At 44.4% G+C, this 16,809-nt stretch overlaps 1 protein-coding gene across 18 annotated transcripts in view; it reads left to right on the top strand.

Moving 5' to 3' along the window:
* LOC311440345 (uncharacterized protein) overlaps positions 1 to 16,809 on the top strand; it is a 124,067-nt gene that overhangs the window by 14,782 nt on the left and 92,476 nt on the right. For 5 of the 18 annotated variants that reach the window (XR_014695354.1, XR_014695355.1, XR_014695356.1 and 2 more), the window contains one exon: positions 6,565 to 6,857. The exons of 9 other annotated variants lie outside the window; for them this stretch is intronic. The gene's annotated coding sequence lies outside the window, so the exon portion shown is untranslated. Of the gene's footprint in view, positions 1 to 1,495; positions 1,627 to 6,564; positions 6,858 to 16,809 lie in introns of those variants that run through there. 4 more of the 18 variants (XR_014695357.1, XR_014695361.1, XR_014695358.1 and 1 more) reach the window with 2 other exon arrangements.

The raw sequence follows: 16,809 nt of genomic DNA, 5'->3' as shown, positions 1-16,809 counted from the left end.
TGCCTCTGTCCCCTCCTGTGGGAAGTGGATGGGAGTTGCTGTGCCTCTCCATAGCTATCTAAAAGGAAAGGAGCTTGTCTAAGGAGTGGGCATTTCTTCACCATCAGCAGAGAGGTGAATGCTTTGGGGATGGTCTGAGCATTACTTGCCAGAGCACACCCTAGGCAATCTGCATGGTGTGATTGGGTGCATCAAGTCTAAATGCATGTGAACATCCAACTTTGATTACTGTAGCTTTGAAATCAGAGGGGAAGTTGCGAAGAGGCTCATATTTGTGGAAATAATAATTTGGGAGCCTCTAGTAATATTTTCAGAAAGCTGTAAGAAAAGTATGGCCTACGTTCCCAAATAAATCCACAGAAGAATCTTTAAAATGTGCTTTGTCTCATTTGCAATTACAGAAACTGAAACTGGGCTTCTGAATCATTTTGAAGGCTGTTGGGAAGTTGGCTGTTAGGTATCTAGCATGTTTATTTGGAAGTTTCCCTAGCAGGATTACTGTCTGTGTTATGTCTTTCCCTTTTGTCAAGGCAGGGAAGTCATTCTCGGGGCACATGCTGATTGCAGTAATACAGCACTAGCTTTTTCAGTCAGTTGATCAGATAAGAGGTACGATTTCTGTGGGTTGAAAGAGGGACCATGTGTATGTAAACAGAGAAGAAAGTTGCCCTGATTCAATTAAAACTGTGATTAAAAGCTTTGGCCATCAAACCGGGGCAGATCCTGCAGAGGAACCCTCAGGATTTGGGTAGACAATTTAAGGTGGCTTTAGGTGAAGTGGCTGCACCCGCTGAGCCGTAGGAAGTGTGTGTGCCTGCTGGCCTTCCTTGATCATGCATGAACTGCATCTGAGTTCAGGCCAGTTATGCCTTTCCCTGTTGATGCATGAACACACTTGTGACTGTGGTGATTCACAAATACTTGCAGAGGTTTTTACTGTCAGACGAACTCAATCTAAGCCAACTTCACCCTATTAGGAGTCTGCTAGAGTTGACTAGACATAAACAATTCCTTTAATGAGAATGAGCAACTGCAGGAGTGTTCACCCCTCTGCAGCTTAAGTAGTTGCAGCTCACAATTTAAATCCGATTAGAACAGCTTGTTCTGTCCTTTTACCCAACTCGACATCATTCAGCATGTGAGTTGCAGATAGGAATTTTTCTCCATGTTAGAAGGGATGGGGATTGCTGGAGGAATTACAAAGTGCATTGGGAATTGCTGTACTGGGAGACAACCAAAAATACCAAGATCAGAGATACTGGGGTGGCTGGAGGCGAGGAGTACTTAACCTTACCTACAACTTCCATGAATTGCCCTTGATCAAAAAGTCAGTGCTGGTTAACAAAATATGCTTTGGACAGAAGTTATGAGGCAACTTCAGCGTGGAAGGATCAGAACTATCATACCAGGAATACTAAGACCAGAATAATAGAAATGGGCTGAAACTCAGCAATACAGGGTGCTCAGTGACTAATAACAAAAATCTGTTCTTAAGCAGGGGCCTCATCAGTTAGAAAATACTGAGAAGGAGAAAAATGTCAGTGTACTGGCTGATCACAGGATGACTATGAACCATCAATGTGATGTTCTTGTGAAAAAGGAAAATTTACTGTGAAGATGCACCAGGTGAGTTGTGGTGACCCCTGGTCCCCTCTGGTACACAGGCACTGGAGCAGATGTAAAAAGTGGTGTGGATGCCCTGTGTCCTTGGACATTTCAGTGCAATCTCGTGTAATAAAGGAAGCCCAGCAAAAAGTCTTCAAGAATGCTGAACGAAATGAAAGGATTGAGTGAGTATAAAGGACAAGAGTCTCAACTGAAGAGTAGTGCTGTCAGAAGAAGAAAAATATGTTTGTCACTATTTCTTATGTGTTGGTTGCAAATGAGGAGGTTTTTAACCATTAGGGACTAGAATATCATCCTGCTAGAAACAGAAGCACCAGGAAATCTAGCCTTTCCCTAAAACGACATGCTAGAAGGGACTAAAGGACAGGCCCCTAATAGCACAGCATGGTCTGTTAGCTGGTTCATCCAGTTCAGTGCTCCCAGACAAGCTGTTGGTTAAGCTGCTGCAAGTTTTCACAGAATCACAGAATTTCTAGGCTGGAAGAGACCTCAAGATCATCAAGTCCAACCTCTGACCTAACGCTAACAGTCCCCACTAAACCATATCCCTAAGCTCTACATCTAAACGTCTTTTGAAGACCTCCAGGGATGGTGACTCCACCACTTCCCTGGGCAGCCCATTCCAATGTTTTGTAGATTAGTTTGCTGGCACAAAGTTAACGAGTGTAAGCTAGCTTGCTGAAAATGCATAGAAGTGGGCCTTTGTAACTACATTTTTTGTTTTTGTTTTTTTTTTTTTAAGTAGAGTTTTTCAGAGATTTAGAGAAAGCTGTTTTTAGTTGTGTGCTCACAAGCCCCAAGCTCACTGAGCTGAATTAAGCCAAGGTAGATCAGGGGAACACTGATTTCAAGAAAGTGCCCCTGCACGTACTCAAACTGATTTTTAACGACGTGATTTGAAAGCCCGTTACTAGATGACAGAGCTGTGATTTCTCTGTTGGTAAAGGTTATGATGGAGGAAGCCAGAGATGCTCAAAGAATTCTTGGCGAGGTGGGGCAATTAACTATTAGAGATTTGGAAAGCAGAGGTGTGTGTTAGTCATCAGAGTGTGCTGGGAGCTGTCGGTAGCTGATGCACCCTTTTTCTGAACAGATGGCACTGCAGGCTTGCTCCAAGAGAAAACCTAGGTCATTACTGTCAGATGCAAATTGCTTTTCTGCAAAGTAGACGTCCACTGATTTGTCATTATGAACTTCAGATACTTTTTGCTTGTATTTCTACGTTCCTTCCATCAGTGGTTTCAATTCTGTATTATAAGTGATCTAATATAAGTAGGAAGAGTCATATCTGCAGGAGGGCAAACCTTTATCCTTGTAGTCAGAAGGAGCTTGGGTGGTTTTATTTGAGTCAACAGGATCAAAAAAGGAGCAAGCAGCCCTAGGAAAGCTAAATTTAACAGTGCTGCCTTGTGAGGCATGTTCTGCCCTGGTACTGTGCAGACTTTGGGGATTTCGCTTCCTCCCAGTGCTGTTCTCCAGCAGCTTGGCCCTGGCAGGACGCCACAAGACACAGCAAGGGTGCAGCTCACCCACCTACAGCCAGAGTACAGCATCCTCAGGTTGCAACTGCCCTGCTTTCACGTGCAAATCTGGGGGGTTTGCTTGCTGTTACCTGAAATCCTCCATGGTCTACTTGTATAAATTGTGAGCTAAAGAGGGGCTGTATTGGGTCAGAGCAGGGCCTGAAGCAGATGACTGTGGAAGAGAGTAGGTCTCTGCAATTCCCTCAGTGATTTACTTTCTTTTACGCTTTTGCAGTTTTTCCTTTACTCTTTGAATGTTTGTTATGATGCATGCGGGCCCAACCTCAACCAAACTAAGAATGTTCCTATTAAGAAAGTCCCTCTTCTTACCCAGTTTATGGCTGCTGTAAGACTGATCTAAGCAGATCTCTGGTTAATGGCTTTTCAGTGCTCAGGAAATGGATCGGCAGCTTGCCCCATTTGTGCAGCACCTAGAGCTTCTCCTGGTGATCTGGGAGGTTCAGAATGAGAGACCCAAGCACTTTCCCAACATGCCAGGTCCAAGCAGTGTGCCAGTTGTGCTGTCCAGATCACTGATGCTTCTTGCAGCATTCTGAGGAAGGAGCATCTGGTTCCTACCAGCACTGTATTGCCTAACTTATCTATCACTACTGGTCCCAGAAATGGATACCAGAGGCTTTAGGTCATCTCCACTAATGCTCCTGACACTGCTGAACCTGTTACCGTTTGGAAGGAATTAGAAATGATGGGAATTTCCTGTTTTAAAAATCTCTAGCAATATGGAGTTAGAGAGAGGGACTGTCCACTTCTGCTTGTATATTTTTAAGATTGCAGCTCAAAGACCTTGTCTTACGGTATTAGTTGGTGTCTAGCAGGCTGTCCCTTAGCAGTCCCAGTATTTCTTGTGATGGTCACTTTTCCTTTGTTTCCTGCTCCCGGGAAGTGCTATGAACTCCCTGGTAGCAGTTTGTTCTCATACTGTTGCTTTCTGCTGAGTTAATTTTCCATAGGTGCCTTTCCAGCCCCATGTGATTCTCCTCAAGCACTCCCTAGAAACAGTACGGTGTTCAGATCAAAGAGCCAGGGGGTCCTGATGAGGCAGGACTGATGTCCCCATCGCTTTCTTTGTTGGGGGCAGTTTGGGCTGCAAACGGAGCTCACTGAGTGGATTTTCTTGGCTCGCTTCCTCCCACACTGATGTATCACCAGGTGAGAAGTGAAGGGGAAGCTGCTGGAGCAGGCTGGGAGCAGTTTATCCCTGTCCTTGTTTTTTAATGGACATGAAAAGCAGCGGGTGTCTGGACCTGGCTTCTCTTTGTGGTAAAGCGGTGCTGTTGTTTGAAGAACCTGGAAACTACTGTTCTGAACATCACTGGAAGGAAATGAGCTGGTTTTGTGCTTTAGCAGCAGGGGATATTTCTTGCCTGGAGCCCTGCAGGCGTGTTGGGGTTCAGTGGTGGATAGGTCACACAGAAATATCTTATAAGCAGAAATCCCCCCCTGGAGAAGTTAAACTTCATGGGTTTTATTCTTCTCTCAGTTGCACCCTCCTTTCTGTAATGTAACTTCGTTTAGTTCCTTGGAGTTGTTCTAACCCACCTCAATGTGAGTAAAACCAGGAGGAGCTCTTGTATTTTCAGATGCAGCTTTGTGCATGTAGCAACTGCCAAATATCAGGCTTACACCTAAAGCCACTGATTTTAAAAGAACCACTGGAAAGTTTAGGATTTCACTTTGACTCATGCTAGTTTTCTTTTTATGGGAACATCATGAAGACTCCCCTTTCTTGATTCAGTTTTGACCCAACCAGAGCTGGGATAGCCCCTTTGGTGGAGCAGTGTGCATGAATTTCATAGGAACTTAAACAGATGCCAAGGAGAGATAGTTAACTCAATAGCATGTCTTTGTGTCTTTGTGTTTTTTTTTTTTTTTTTTTCACCTCAGGAGAACCTCTATAAGCTAAAATTAACATTAGACCTTGAGTTTTCACCTTCCAGGTACTGAAATGACCCAGACACCTTGCTTATAATATTAAGAATGAGATTCTAGTAAGAATTCATATGTTAATGTTTGTCTGAAAACAGAGTGCAGGGAAGTCTTTGGGGTCAGAAAAAAAGTTGATATTTATACAGTAAAGTCTAAACAGGTCAGATTTCCTTTAGCAAAAGAGCAAGCATTGCTCGGGGTTTCACTCGTGTAGTAAAGCAGAGGGTATTTTTATTGCTGCCAGTCAAACAGCAACAAGTTACAGATAAATTGGCAATACAACATGATAAACTTATCATGGTATGAAACCGTGGGCTATGCTCAAACAGTACCACTAACAAATTCCTTGTGACTTGATGTGGTCTAGCTATTAGAGTTAAAAGAATTGAAATAGATACGACTTTATATTAAACCCAGAAACATTGAAACTTAGACTTTATCAGAAGGTAATTAAACAGTCATCTTTATTTACAGTAAGCCTTATTTTTCTCTCCTGCCAAGGGAAAAGACTATTTGGAGTATCGGCACTTGCTTATGTAAGCAGAGGGTAGATGGGTATCTTATCTGGAAATAATAACTGCCAACTTCAGCTGGGTAATTCTGGTTAAGGAGGAGGTCTGGGCCAGCAATGTTGAGGGCTTTTGACCCATGAGACTGCAAGTAACTGCAGAGCCACATGGGGCTGCCACCAAAACATCTCACGGCTCTCTGAGCTTGAGCTGGCACTGGAAGTCATTTTAACCCGTGTTCTGTGCTGAGAAATGAAGCTGTGAGCCCAGATGCCTCTTCGTGTCTGCTTCCATGAGAAGAGCAACTCTTTCACCTGCCTGAGCGTCATGCTTTGTGTGTGAGAGCTGGCCCTTGCTACCTGGGCTTGGCTGAGCTCTGCAGGGCTGCTCACCTTCAGCATTGTATAAAGAGGCTGCAATGCTAAGAGGAAAGAAACCTGGCTGCAAGCTCAGCAAATCCAATACAAATCAAACACCCTCTCCATGCCTTGTCTCCATGGCATCTGAGCAGTGCCACTCCTGAGAAGAGGGGGCTTGTGCCTGAGGAAAGACACCTGTGCTGCCAAGGCCTGCCCCGAGGAGTACTGACACAGGGTGTCTCTTTCTGAGATTGTTCTGTGGCCACCCACAGTTACCTGTCTTGCCGCTGAGGTGTCCTTACAGGACAGCTTCCACCAGACCAAACTCGTAGTTAAGAAATCCAAAAACAATGTCTTAGCATGCAGCCTGGTCTCATGTCCAAACCCAATGTGGCTAACGGATATATTTGTTTTGAATCAGTCATTCTGGAGTCTGCAATGGTACTTCTTGTTCTCCCACAAGAGCTGTGGATGGTTTTAATGTATTCCATCTCTCTTGAGCTTTGGCTGTGGGAATAACTGCTGTTGGGGCCAGCTCATCCAGTTCTTTGTGGTCTCATTCACCGCATCTTTGGCACCTCTTCTTCCATTGTCTTGCAGAGCTTCCTGAGTGGTGGTGCTGGAGCTTTGGTAACGGGATCCCTTCTCCCTTGAGCAGTGGAGGAGGACATCTTCTGGTGCCAACACGAAATGATTCTGGAGATGTGTCTGGCCTCTTGGCCTAAGCTTGCAACTGGTGAGATGTGCAGACTTCCACTCAGTGATGGTGGAAAAGCAGCACAGGAAAAATAACCTATGGCAGCTGTGCAAAGGAAAAAAGCTCTAGTCTCCCCTCATGGATGTGATGTCCTTTCTTTGACTTCTTGCCCATTAAATACATGACTTTCAATCCCTGCCAGTTCATTTCTGTAGCTTATTAATTATTGGTTAATGAAGCCATCACCCAGTAGGAAACCTTGGATCAGATTTCCCAGCCTGTGGCTTATCTTGTGGGCAAGACTTCCTTTCTGAAAGTTGTCCCTGACAGATGCATTACTTACTTGTGCCACCTCCTGAGGGATGTGAGACCTGGCAGCTGAGCTGCCAGGTAGCTTGCAGAGTCTAGCTGCTTTTCCAATTTACCAGGTTTTTTTGATCTGTGCTCCCATGTGGCAGATCTGTACTGCCTCCCACTGCTGCTCTGCTTCTGGCTTGTCCTGCACACTGCTGACCAGAGAAAGGTGCTAAAGTGGTGGTGTTCTGGCACCACTTGCAGGGTTTCCAGTGCTCTGTGTAGGTGTGTGCTCTGTGTAGACAGGCTCTTCCCCACTCCCTGTGTGATTAGGGAAAATGCATGGTGTCTGTCCATGGTGTTGTGATTCAGGATATAAAGACCTTTGACTCTTGAAGTCGTCATGTGAGGAAAAAATCTCGAATTTCTTCAGACAACAACCCCTATAATAATTAAGAAAAAGAATAAAAATCACAAACTAATAAGGATTCTTCTGGTGGGGATTAAATACCCTCCTTTCTTTTTCTCCCACTTCCAGAGAGTGTTCCCTGGAAACACTCCAGGTCTGTGTAATTCAATCCCTTTTACTCATTAATTCGTTAAGAATTCTTCAAAGGAGAAGTTAAACGTTTACAATAGATAGTTTTAACAGTTTTGACCTTAAAAGTCTTTGTTAATGCAGTCTGTCAGGTATCAGGGTCAGCTGATGCTTTTACCCAGGTATGAGTCCACCCTTTCTCAGCCATTCTTACTGCCATCTCAGTAGTCAGGAGCACTTGGAACAGTCCATCCCACTCAGGTTGTAGTTTCAATTCTCTGCATGTTCACATCAGATCCCAATCTCCTGCTTGGAATGGATGGATCAGGACTTCCAAGGGTGTGGTTTGAGCTAATGATCCTATGGTCCTGAGAGGTGACAAAGAGGATGACAGCCTGAGTATATAGTGCTTAAGAAAAGCATCTTTTGACACAAATTGAGGTAATTCATTCCCTTTGTCCATGTACAGCAATCCAAATAATATTTCATGTGGGGTAACTCCCACATCTTTTCTTGGTGCAGTTTAAATTTGGAGAAGTACCAAAGATAAGCATTTTGTTTAGGGAAGCTGAGTTTCCAGAACTTAGTCAATTGCTGCTTACTGTCTGATCCTCTCCACACTTCCAGAAGAGGAAGGATGCTGAGGAGTGTGACATTTCCACTTAATTCCTAGAGTCCACATTAGCCCTTGCAATATTCCTGACATAAAGCGATTTCTTTGATCAGAGTCAATATTTTCAACAATTCCATACCTGGGAGTGTTTTGTTCTGGAATTACTTTAGTTACTGTGTTCACAATAAGAGATACTGAATGGGAAGCTTCCACCCACCCTGACAAATGCTCTACAAAACTAATAAGTATTTAAATCTACCTACTCTAAGGAGTTCTGTAAAATCTACCTGTACGTTTTGGAAGTGTTGAATTCCTGGTTCTCGCCCCCTTTGGGCTGACTGCAGATAATTTTCCTATTTACCTTTTGACCTATTACACAACTCCTCCATACTTGTTCAGCTAGAGTGTATATATATTCCTACCCATGCATATGTCCATAGCACCGCGTCACACGTTGCTTGAATTCCCCAATGACCCTCTTGATGTAAAACAGTTAACATTTGCCTCATTAATACTTTATTCAGCATTTCTCTCCCATCAGGGAGTATCCGTTTTCCTTTGGACTTTGTGACTCATAATTCCTTAAAAACCTATTTCTCTTAAAACTTTTTAGTTCTTTTTAGTTTTGGGTAGGGGTAGCTCAACAATTCCTTGAGTCCTCTCTGAATTTATTCTTCGTTCCCCCTCAGACACTAGATGCCCTAAGTATTTGACATCTTTTTCTATGAATTTTATTTTCCAATACTTCCAAGCCCTGTTTTCCCAGGAAGTCGAATAGCTTGTTAGTGTCTTCCTTCACAACTGCTTTCTCCTGTCCTGACAATAAAAAATCATCCACATGTAGTAACAGTAACACCTCCTTTGGAGGTTGGAATTACTCCAAAATTTGTTCTAGAGCTTGCCCAAATAAATTGGTGGTCCTGTAAATTCCTGAGATAAAATTGTCCATCTGTATTGCTGCTTCTGCCCCATTTCAGGGTCTTTCCACTCAAAGGCAAATATATCTTTGCTTTCAGGGTCTGAGAGCACCCCATTAATAATACAGTTATTCCAGCCTAACAATTTATTATTTGAATGCCCAATTTCATTATCAAATCCTTTCCCTACAAGTTATTGCATGCAACCAAGGTAGGGACTAATTGCCCAGTGATCATGCTCTCCCTAGTCTCAGCTTGGTGTCCCCAGAAAGTGGCACTGTTATCCCAGTCCCTTCTACTCCCATCACATTTAGGGTTTAATTAGTTAATTTAAGCCTTAATACTTTACAGGTCAGTAATGACCTGGCTGCCTCAGTGTATTGTGTTCATAAGGCAAAGTTCTGGTGTGTGTGGGGGGCTGCAGTGGTAGCCCCTGTGAGAAGAATCCAGCAGCTGCCCCGTGTTAGATAAGGGACAGTTTCAGCTGGCTCCAAAGGGGCCCACTGCCCAGAGCCAAGCCATGAGCAATGCAGTTTAAATCTCAATGAGAGCACATTTAAGAAAAGATGTAAAAATTAAAAAAAAAAAAACAACACCTGCTGCACAACATCAGCTGTGAGAGTGAGGAGTGAGAAACCTCCCTGCATACACCAAGGTCAGTGCAGAGGAGGCGCAGTGCAGTGCAGAAACGTTCCAGGTGCTGGAGCTGAAGCTCCCCTTTGGCACACAGAGAGGCCCCGTGGGAAAGGCAGACCTCCGCAGCCCATGATGTGCCGCAGCAGAGCAGATCTCCATGCTGCAGCCCATTTAGGAACAGCCCAGGAAGGTCAGCACCCCATGAGAGGGACCACACACCAGAGCAGCTCCCAAAGAGCCTGTTTTTCACTGCCTGTGGAGAAACCCCCACAGGAGCAACCCAGAAAGGTTGGCACCCCACAACAGAGGCAACAGAGCAGTGGGGAGAGTGACTGTGAAGGAGTAGTGGAAACAAAGCACGGACTGACTGCAGCCCCCGCTCCTGCCCACTCCCCATGCCACTCAGAGCAGGGAAGAGGTGGAAAAGAGTGGATGGGGGAAGGCACCCCCAGCTTGTTTTTTTGTTTCTCACTGCTCCAGCCCATCAATAGGTAATAAAATTTATTAATCTTCCTATGCTAAGTCTGTTTTGCCTGTAACGATAATTGTAGAGTGATCCCCATTGAGGTACACTTTTTCGTTTATCAGGGAATCAGCTTTCTGAGAAGCCCTGACTCCCCTATTCTGAATTTATAACAGCAATCTCTCCTCCTTCTCCCACTCTGGATACTCCTATTTGAAGTGGCCAGCCTGGCCACACTTAAAACATCTCAAAGGCTGTCCCTGCTTTGATTTAGGCTGCAACACAGGTAGCTTTCCTTGTCTGCTATTCCTCCGTCTCTCTTCCTCTCCTTTCCATCCTGAGCCCTCTATCTCCCCCTCTGCCTCACTACCCAGTATGCTGTGAATACCATTTGTTTTGCTCTCTACTTTTCCTTCTCATCTTCCCTCCTGGCATGCACGTTCATACTACCTGCACTGTTCACTCCATCCTCTCACCTTCTGGAGCTTTTCCTACATATCTGGCCACGCTTTAATCACAAAATGAACTTTAAAGAGCCCGTGGGCTATTGGGTCCTCAGGATTCATTCCTCAGGATTCATTCCTGAGTACTTTCTATTTCTGATCCTTCATAGGCTTTCTGTGTTGTGGGTTGTTGTTATTGCAGTTAGATAAGTGGATGTTTCTGCTCTTTTGGAATTACTCTCAGTCTGGGGGTGGGTGTTAGTTCTTTCCCATTTTTGCATAGCTGCCTGGAAAATCACTTCCCTCCTAAACATTCTCCTCCAGTGAATAACATACTCGAGATTGACATTTCCCCCCAGGAATACAAATTAGGCATTAGAAACGGATTTGACTGTTCTGCTAGGCCCTCAATTAAAGGCTTGCATTTCCTTCTTAAAACTCCTAACCTCTCTGCTGGTAAGGGGGAAGTGGCACAGGCTCTGTGTCAGCCTTGCGCGGCCCTGAGGCCCCACTGGGACCCTCCTGCCTCTGCTCCCACTGCTTCACACTCCCCAGTGTGACTTCTCCAGGGACAGCATCAATGGCATTCCCCGTCTTCGCTCCTGGAGCGGCTGCTGCTGCCTCCAGGGCAATATTAGGATTGTAGGGAGCATAACTTGATTCCTCCTCTGAAAGTAGAACTTTATTGTTTACATATAAATTTCAAGCCTGGATTTTCATCAGACCTGTATTTTAGCCAAAATACTGAAGTTCCTTTTATTAGCTTTTTAAGCCAGACAATTACACAATGTCAAGCCATTTTATAATTTATTTTTTAATATTTTTCCCTAAGTTTTGGGTTGTTTTTCCAAATGTTTATCATTCTCTCCAAAGGGCTATCTTTAGGCACAATCCTGGGGTCTCCAACCCCACTGCTGATTCTTGGAACCCTTAATCCCCAGCTCTTCCTGATGTGCTGCTGTGGACTTTACCACCCACAGGGTACCACATGCCTTCACCTAGGATTAGGACAGAGGTGGGGTGTACTGCCGAGCACCTCACTTCACCATGCTTGGGGTACCTTACACTGAAGGGCCCAAACCCCCGAGACTCTCTTTCACTCATCTCTCTTTTGCTTTGTCCCTCTCCAGCTGAGGGGACTTGATTTGTCCCCTCACGGGACTACAGAACCTTGTGGTCGGGACTCCGCACTCACTTCATGCTATAAGTGCGTCTCAGTCACACTCCACACAAGAGTCTCCCCAAACTCAACCCGAGGCAAGATATGCTGAAGTTTCCCTTACCTCAGTCCGTGCATGGCTTCCCAGTCTGGATTATCAGCAGTAATCCCTGTGCCTGTTACTGATCTGGGCTGGACTATAAGTGGGCTGTGTCTGTGTATGTCTGTGCTGGCCTTCCTTCTCCCCAGAGCTTCGCAGAGCCTGTCTTCAGATTAACAGTCTCGGTCCTTTCCCAGCTGTACCGAGATGACCCACCACCCCTGACAGGACTGCTGAAATCAGTTTATCACCTTCCTGTCTGTGGTGGTGAGAAATCTTCGGCAGGCGACAAAATCCTGGATGAGCCCCCAAATTGTGAGAAAAAATCTCAAATGATTTTCTTCAGACAGGATTTTCTGTGAAGCTATTTTATTTGCAATTGCAATGGCAGGCGTCCTGTCAATTAGGAGGGCATTTTAGTAAACAAATCATAATCTTTTATTCCCTGTTACCCAACCCCTGATCACCACCCGTTTCCTCATAGGCTGAGTACTACATGTTCACAAGCTACTCGACGCTCCTCTATACCATATATGTACAATTTTTCTTTTTTTCAACCCTTTATTTTCTCCTTTCTTATGTTTTGAGAACTTGTGATCTTTGTTTTACTGTTCTCACACTGCTCATCCTGTTTTTCTCAAGTTTCTACCTTATTTTGGAACAGTGAGGCCTTCTACTGTCCACTTATCTACTTAGCATTTCCCCTTATTACGACTACACAACTACCCTGGAATACAGAAAACTGGTTCTCTACTGCAAAAACACAACTGCGTTTCTCATGGTCAGAAGTCAATCTCCTGTATAGCCGGAACAAATATTTCCTGCAGTCATCTCTTCTGTTCTAGCCAGTGGAGATTCTGAAGCTCCTGCTGTGATGGTGCTTGATCATGCTGCCATTCTCCAGGGTGATTTGGCGCTTCGTGCAAGTTGGGCAGAACAGAGCTCAAAGCAATGCCTTGAAAAGTCATGGTAACCACAAGTGACACACTGATGGTTTTTCCAAAATCAACTCATAAGGCACCTATAAACCTAGATCAGCTTCTGATTTGATCTATAGCGAGATGTAAATAGGCCAAATGACTTTTCAGTTTAGACAGTCTTCTCCTTCTGGCTTCTTCCAGTTTACTGCCTTTGTTAAAAGTGCTCGTGTTTTAGCTTCCTTCTGCAACATACTCAGTTTTCTCTATACGACTTCAGTCCTCTTTTTAGTTGGTTTCTCATTGACAGCAAAACCAGCTGCGGTAATTGTATTGCTATTCCTCTGGAATTTCCCCAGTAGTTCCTAAAACAATGCTGTTTGGTGTGTAATGTTATCTTGGACTGTATTACATGGAAGAGAGAACGTTACTTATGAATGAAATCCAAAGCATTTTCCTACACTACAACATCGGAAAAGGGAGTGCTGCTTTCTTTAGAACTCAAACTCTTGTATTTGCTTTCATTTGCAATTTCCTAAGAAAGACAAATTGTTTTGTTGTTTTTAATTTGTCAGTATCCTTCGGGCATGTTCTGCTGTTCCAGTGCCGTGCTGCTTATTAGGGCTCTGGCCTTGCTGGCGGTTCTCCAGCCTAAACATACATGAAATCTGCTACTTGTCAAAACTGCTACCCTCTGTTGCTAATGCTGGTTATGGTGAAATATACTCCTGGACTCTAGCGTGCCTCCAGACAGCTCTGCATGTTGCCCGTTCTCCCTGCTGAGATTTCTTCTTAGTGCCTCATAAGAGAACTCATCTTCTCCCCAAGGCACCTCTGTACAGAATTTTTTCCCATCTTCTGTCTTATACGGGTGAGAAAGCCCTGGGTCTCTCTAGCTGCCACTTTTCATTTGCAGCCCACGCAACATGGAAAGTTTCCACGTAAAGAAGCAGACCTCAAAAGGGCTGTGAGCTTTGTCTGATCCCTATCACCAGCACAAGGGATGTGCACCATTGTGTCCTCCATCCCCTCCTTCCCAAAAGCTGGCAGTCCTTGACTACAAATTGGCTGCAAATCCCTTGAAGCACACAAGTGAGCTTGTCAGTCGTGTGGTGATAGTTATGTAGTCAGTACTTCTTAGTGCAGCTTGACTGTGAGCAGGAAGTATCACAAGTGAGCCAGGAATAGTAGGTGTTTTTCCAGAAGTGGGGATCCCCAGAAGCACTGGAGCCAATATTGGATGCTCTCAGCTGGTGCCCCAGGTTAAGCAGGAGGACGTGCTCACTGCTCAGCTGCTCCTTGTCTTTTTGTGGGTCTTCGTTAACAGGAGAGGTTCACAAACACGAGCAGAGATGTGACTGGAAAAGTACAGGATGTCAGGGTGCTGAGAAGATCTGCCTGGGACAGGGTTAGACTTTGCTCCTCCTAGAGACATTGTCACGAGTCGGGTATCTGTACCATTGTCATTTTTGGTGGTAGAAGTCTCTCCTTCCAGATGTGGCTCAAGAAGCAGCGTATCTGGTGTCAGACCACTGGCAAAAGAGGAATTGTGTAATTAGGAATAGATTAGATTAAAAAAATAGCTCCAAGACTGACAGTCCTCATCTCTGCAAGTCAGCAAACTTTGCTGAGATTCCTTCTATTTTACCTTTTTATGTTCCTCCGGAAGAATCCATGTTTTACCTCTATCAGAAACAGGATATTGGACTAGATAAAGTAGCTTCCTTGGATGAAGAACACTGTTTATGTAAAAGTTGAGAGCAATGTGTTGGAGAGTGACATTATGTGAACAGCTTCGAAGAAAAGTCTTGGCTTACTCGGAGATGTCTGGCCACCATGACCTGCTGCCTCCTTTCCTCTGGAGGAGCTTGGTACAGTGACCCAGGAAATGCTAGCAAAGGTTACACAAGCTTTGCCTACAAAGGTGAATAAAAAATCAAGACAGACTAAGGTCTCCAGGGAAATTTGAAAGAGAGGTGGTCTCCCCAGTCCTTGCCCTCCTTCCATGCATTGAGCTTGGAGCATGAGCACTGGGATCCAGGAACAGAGGATCTCAGAGAGGAACTGAGGAGAGCTGAGCATGTGTTCAGACTAAGACAGGAGATCTCTTTTAGCAAGGTAATGACAGCTGCTGCCTGTTAATAGGGATTGCCTGTTAATTAGCCTACAGCTGTTCTAATGTTTTAGGTTTTGCAGAGTGCTTTCAGCATTAGTTTGAGAGGATTCCTTACAGTGCTCAGTTGTTTTCTGTTCCTTGTCTTTGTGCTTGGATTACACAAGCTATATGTGGGCAGAGTGAGAGGAAGAAGAAGGAAGGAAAAGGAAGCCTCACAAAGTTTTTGTGGTTTTACCCACAAGACAAGGCAGATTTCCCCTATTTGCATGCTCTCCTGCTCTCTCTGGGATAATAAGTGGTCTCTCAGGGAACAATGGTGCTTATTCCTTGGTTCTCTGAACCTGTGCTGTGAACTTACCAGCTTTTGGGAAGTAGGATTGGTGTGCCTGTTATCTTTTATGGCTTAAGGAGGATGTGGTCATCTTGCTGTGGGATGTTTCTAGGAAAAGGTGCAAGACTTACCAGAAATGCATGATTAAACTGGTAATCTAACTGCCTCATTTATATAGAGTTAATATGTTAAGATCGAACTCATGGAGGTTGAGAAGTTCTTAACCCAATGAATCCTAATTTATTTTCCTGTTAGGATCACCCTAAACAATAGTTTCTTGCTAAAACTAAGAAGATACGTGGAAGGATGACCTGTACATGTACCCTTATCCTGATAATTCTTCTGAAGCACTCAGTGCTCCTTACTGCTAGAGGCACGCTTCTCACCTCAACTACCCTTTACTGTCTGATCTTGTGTAGCTCTTCTTACACACATCCACGGTGATGAACGGTGTATAGCTGTTTGCAGATACTTTTTCTCCCCTTTCTATTAGGAGACTGCAATGCAGAAAGATGAACACTCTGCCTGTCATGATGGCCAAGACAACAAAGTAGATCCCCCCTGCAATAGCACAAGTGTGCAGGGAGATGTACTCCTATTACTTGGACTACTTGGGTTAAAGTGAAATCAGGATGATGAGATTTTATGCCAGACAGCCACGCACAAATTACAGGATCTCTGGCTGTCTCACAGAGCTGGATGGAGCAGCACAGGGAGTCAAGGAAGCTTAACATGAGATGAAAAGTTATATGCCAGGCTGAAATCTCTACTTTGCAAGGGCTAGGAAGCACAGTTGTGCTCTTAGATTTTAGCCAAATAATCTGTTTGCCATCTCTGATGTGGATGGAGGGTGGTGTGTAGCTTTATCTGCTGTCTGGAGTATCGTCTAACTCACACCAGCAATTTGTGTTTGTAATACGTGTAATATGAATTTGCATTAGCAATATGGAGCCCAGAGTAGGCTTCGTTTTTTTGCATCTTTTCTGTTCAGCTTATTGCCCAGCATTTCTACCTAATCAGGGACATCTACAGCTGTCAAGTTGCAGATGAAAAAAGCTGGCAGTGATAGTTGCTGTTGAAGTACACACAGCTGTGCTAACTTGCTCTACGGAGGATCTGATCTTTTATTAGTGGAATTCTGATGATTTGACCTTGTGCTCATGTTGAGTCTTCCCATGCACTTGCAGTGCAGAAAGTATCTGACTTAAATTCTTCTGTGGTGGTTGTTTGCTTCTTCCCAGCCCTCCCACCCACTGTAGAATGCTACCTTCTTGAGGCTGTGGGAATGAATTAAGGAATTCCACTGGGAGCTGGGAAATCTTTTCTCTAGCCACCACCGAACTGAAGGACTTGGGCATGCCACTTAATTAATCTCTTGGACGCTATCGTGTTTGTCTGCTTTATGTGGATATGAGTACTTTATGGAAGCAGTTAGTTACTGCCACAAGGTCACAGAAGGCATTGACAAATATGGTTCCTTGGAAGGAGATGTGTCAAAAGATCATTCTGTATCCATATAGGATGTTGAACATTAAACCAGAACTATACAGCCACCTTATAATGCCAAGTGTCACGTTGCTGTGGTGCTGCTTGCTTTCTGCTGACTCTGACCTCTTTATTT

The sequence above is a fragment of the Aythya ferina genome (assembly GCF_964211825.1).
Source record: "Aythya ferina genome assembly, chromosome: 8".
Classification (NCBI taxonomy): Eukaryota; Metazoa; Chordata; class Aves; order Anseriformes; family Anatidae; genus Aythya; species Aythya ferina.
Note: the sequence above shows the minus strand (reverse complement) of the source record. Positions and strands in the feature narration are given on the sequence as shown.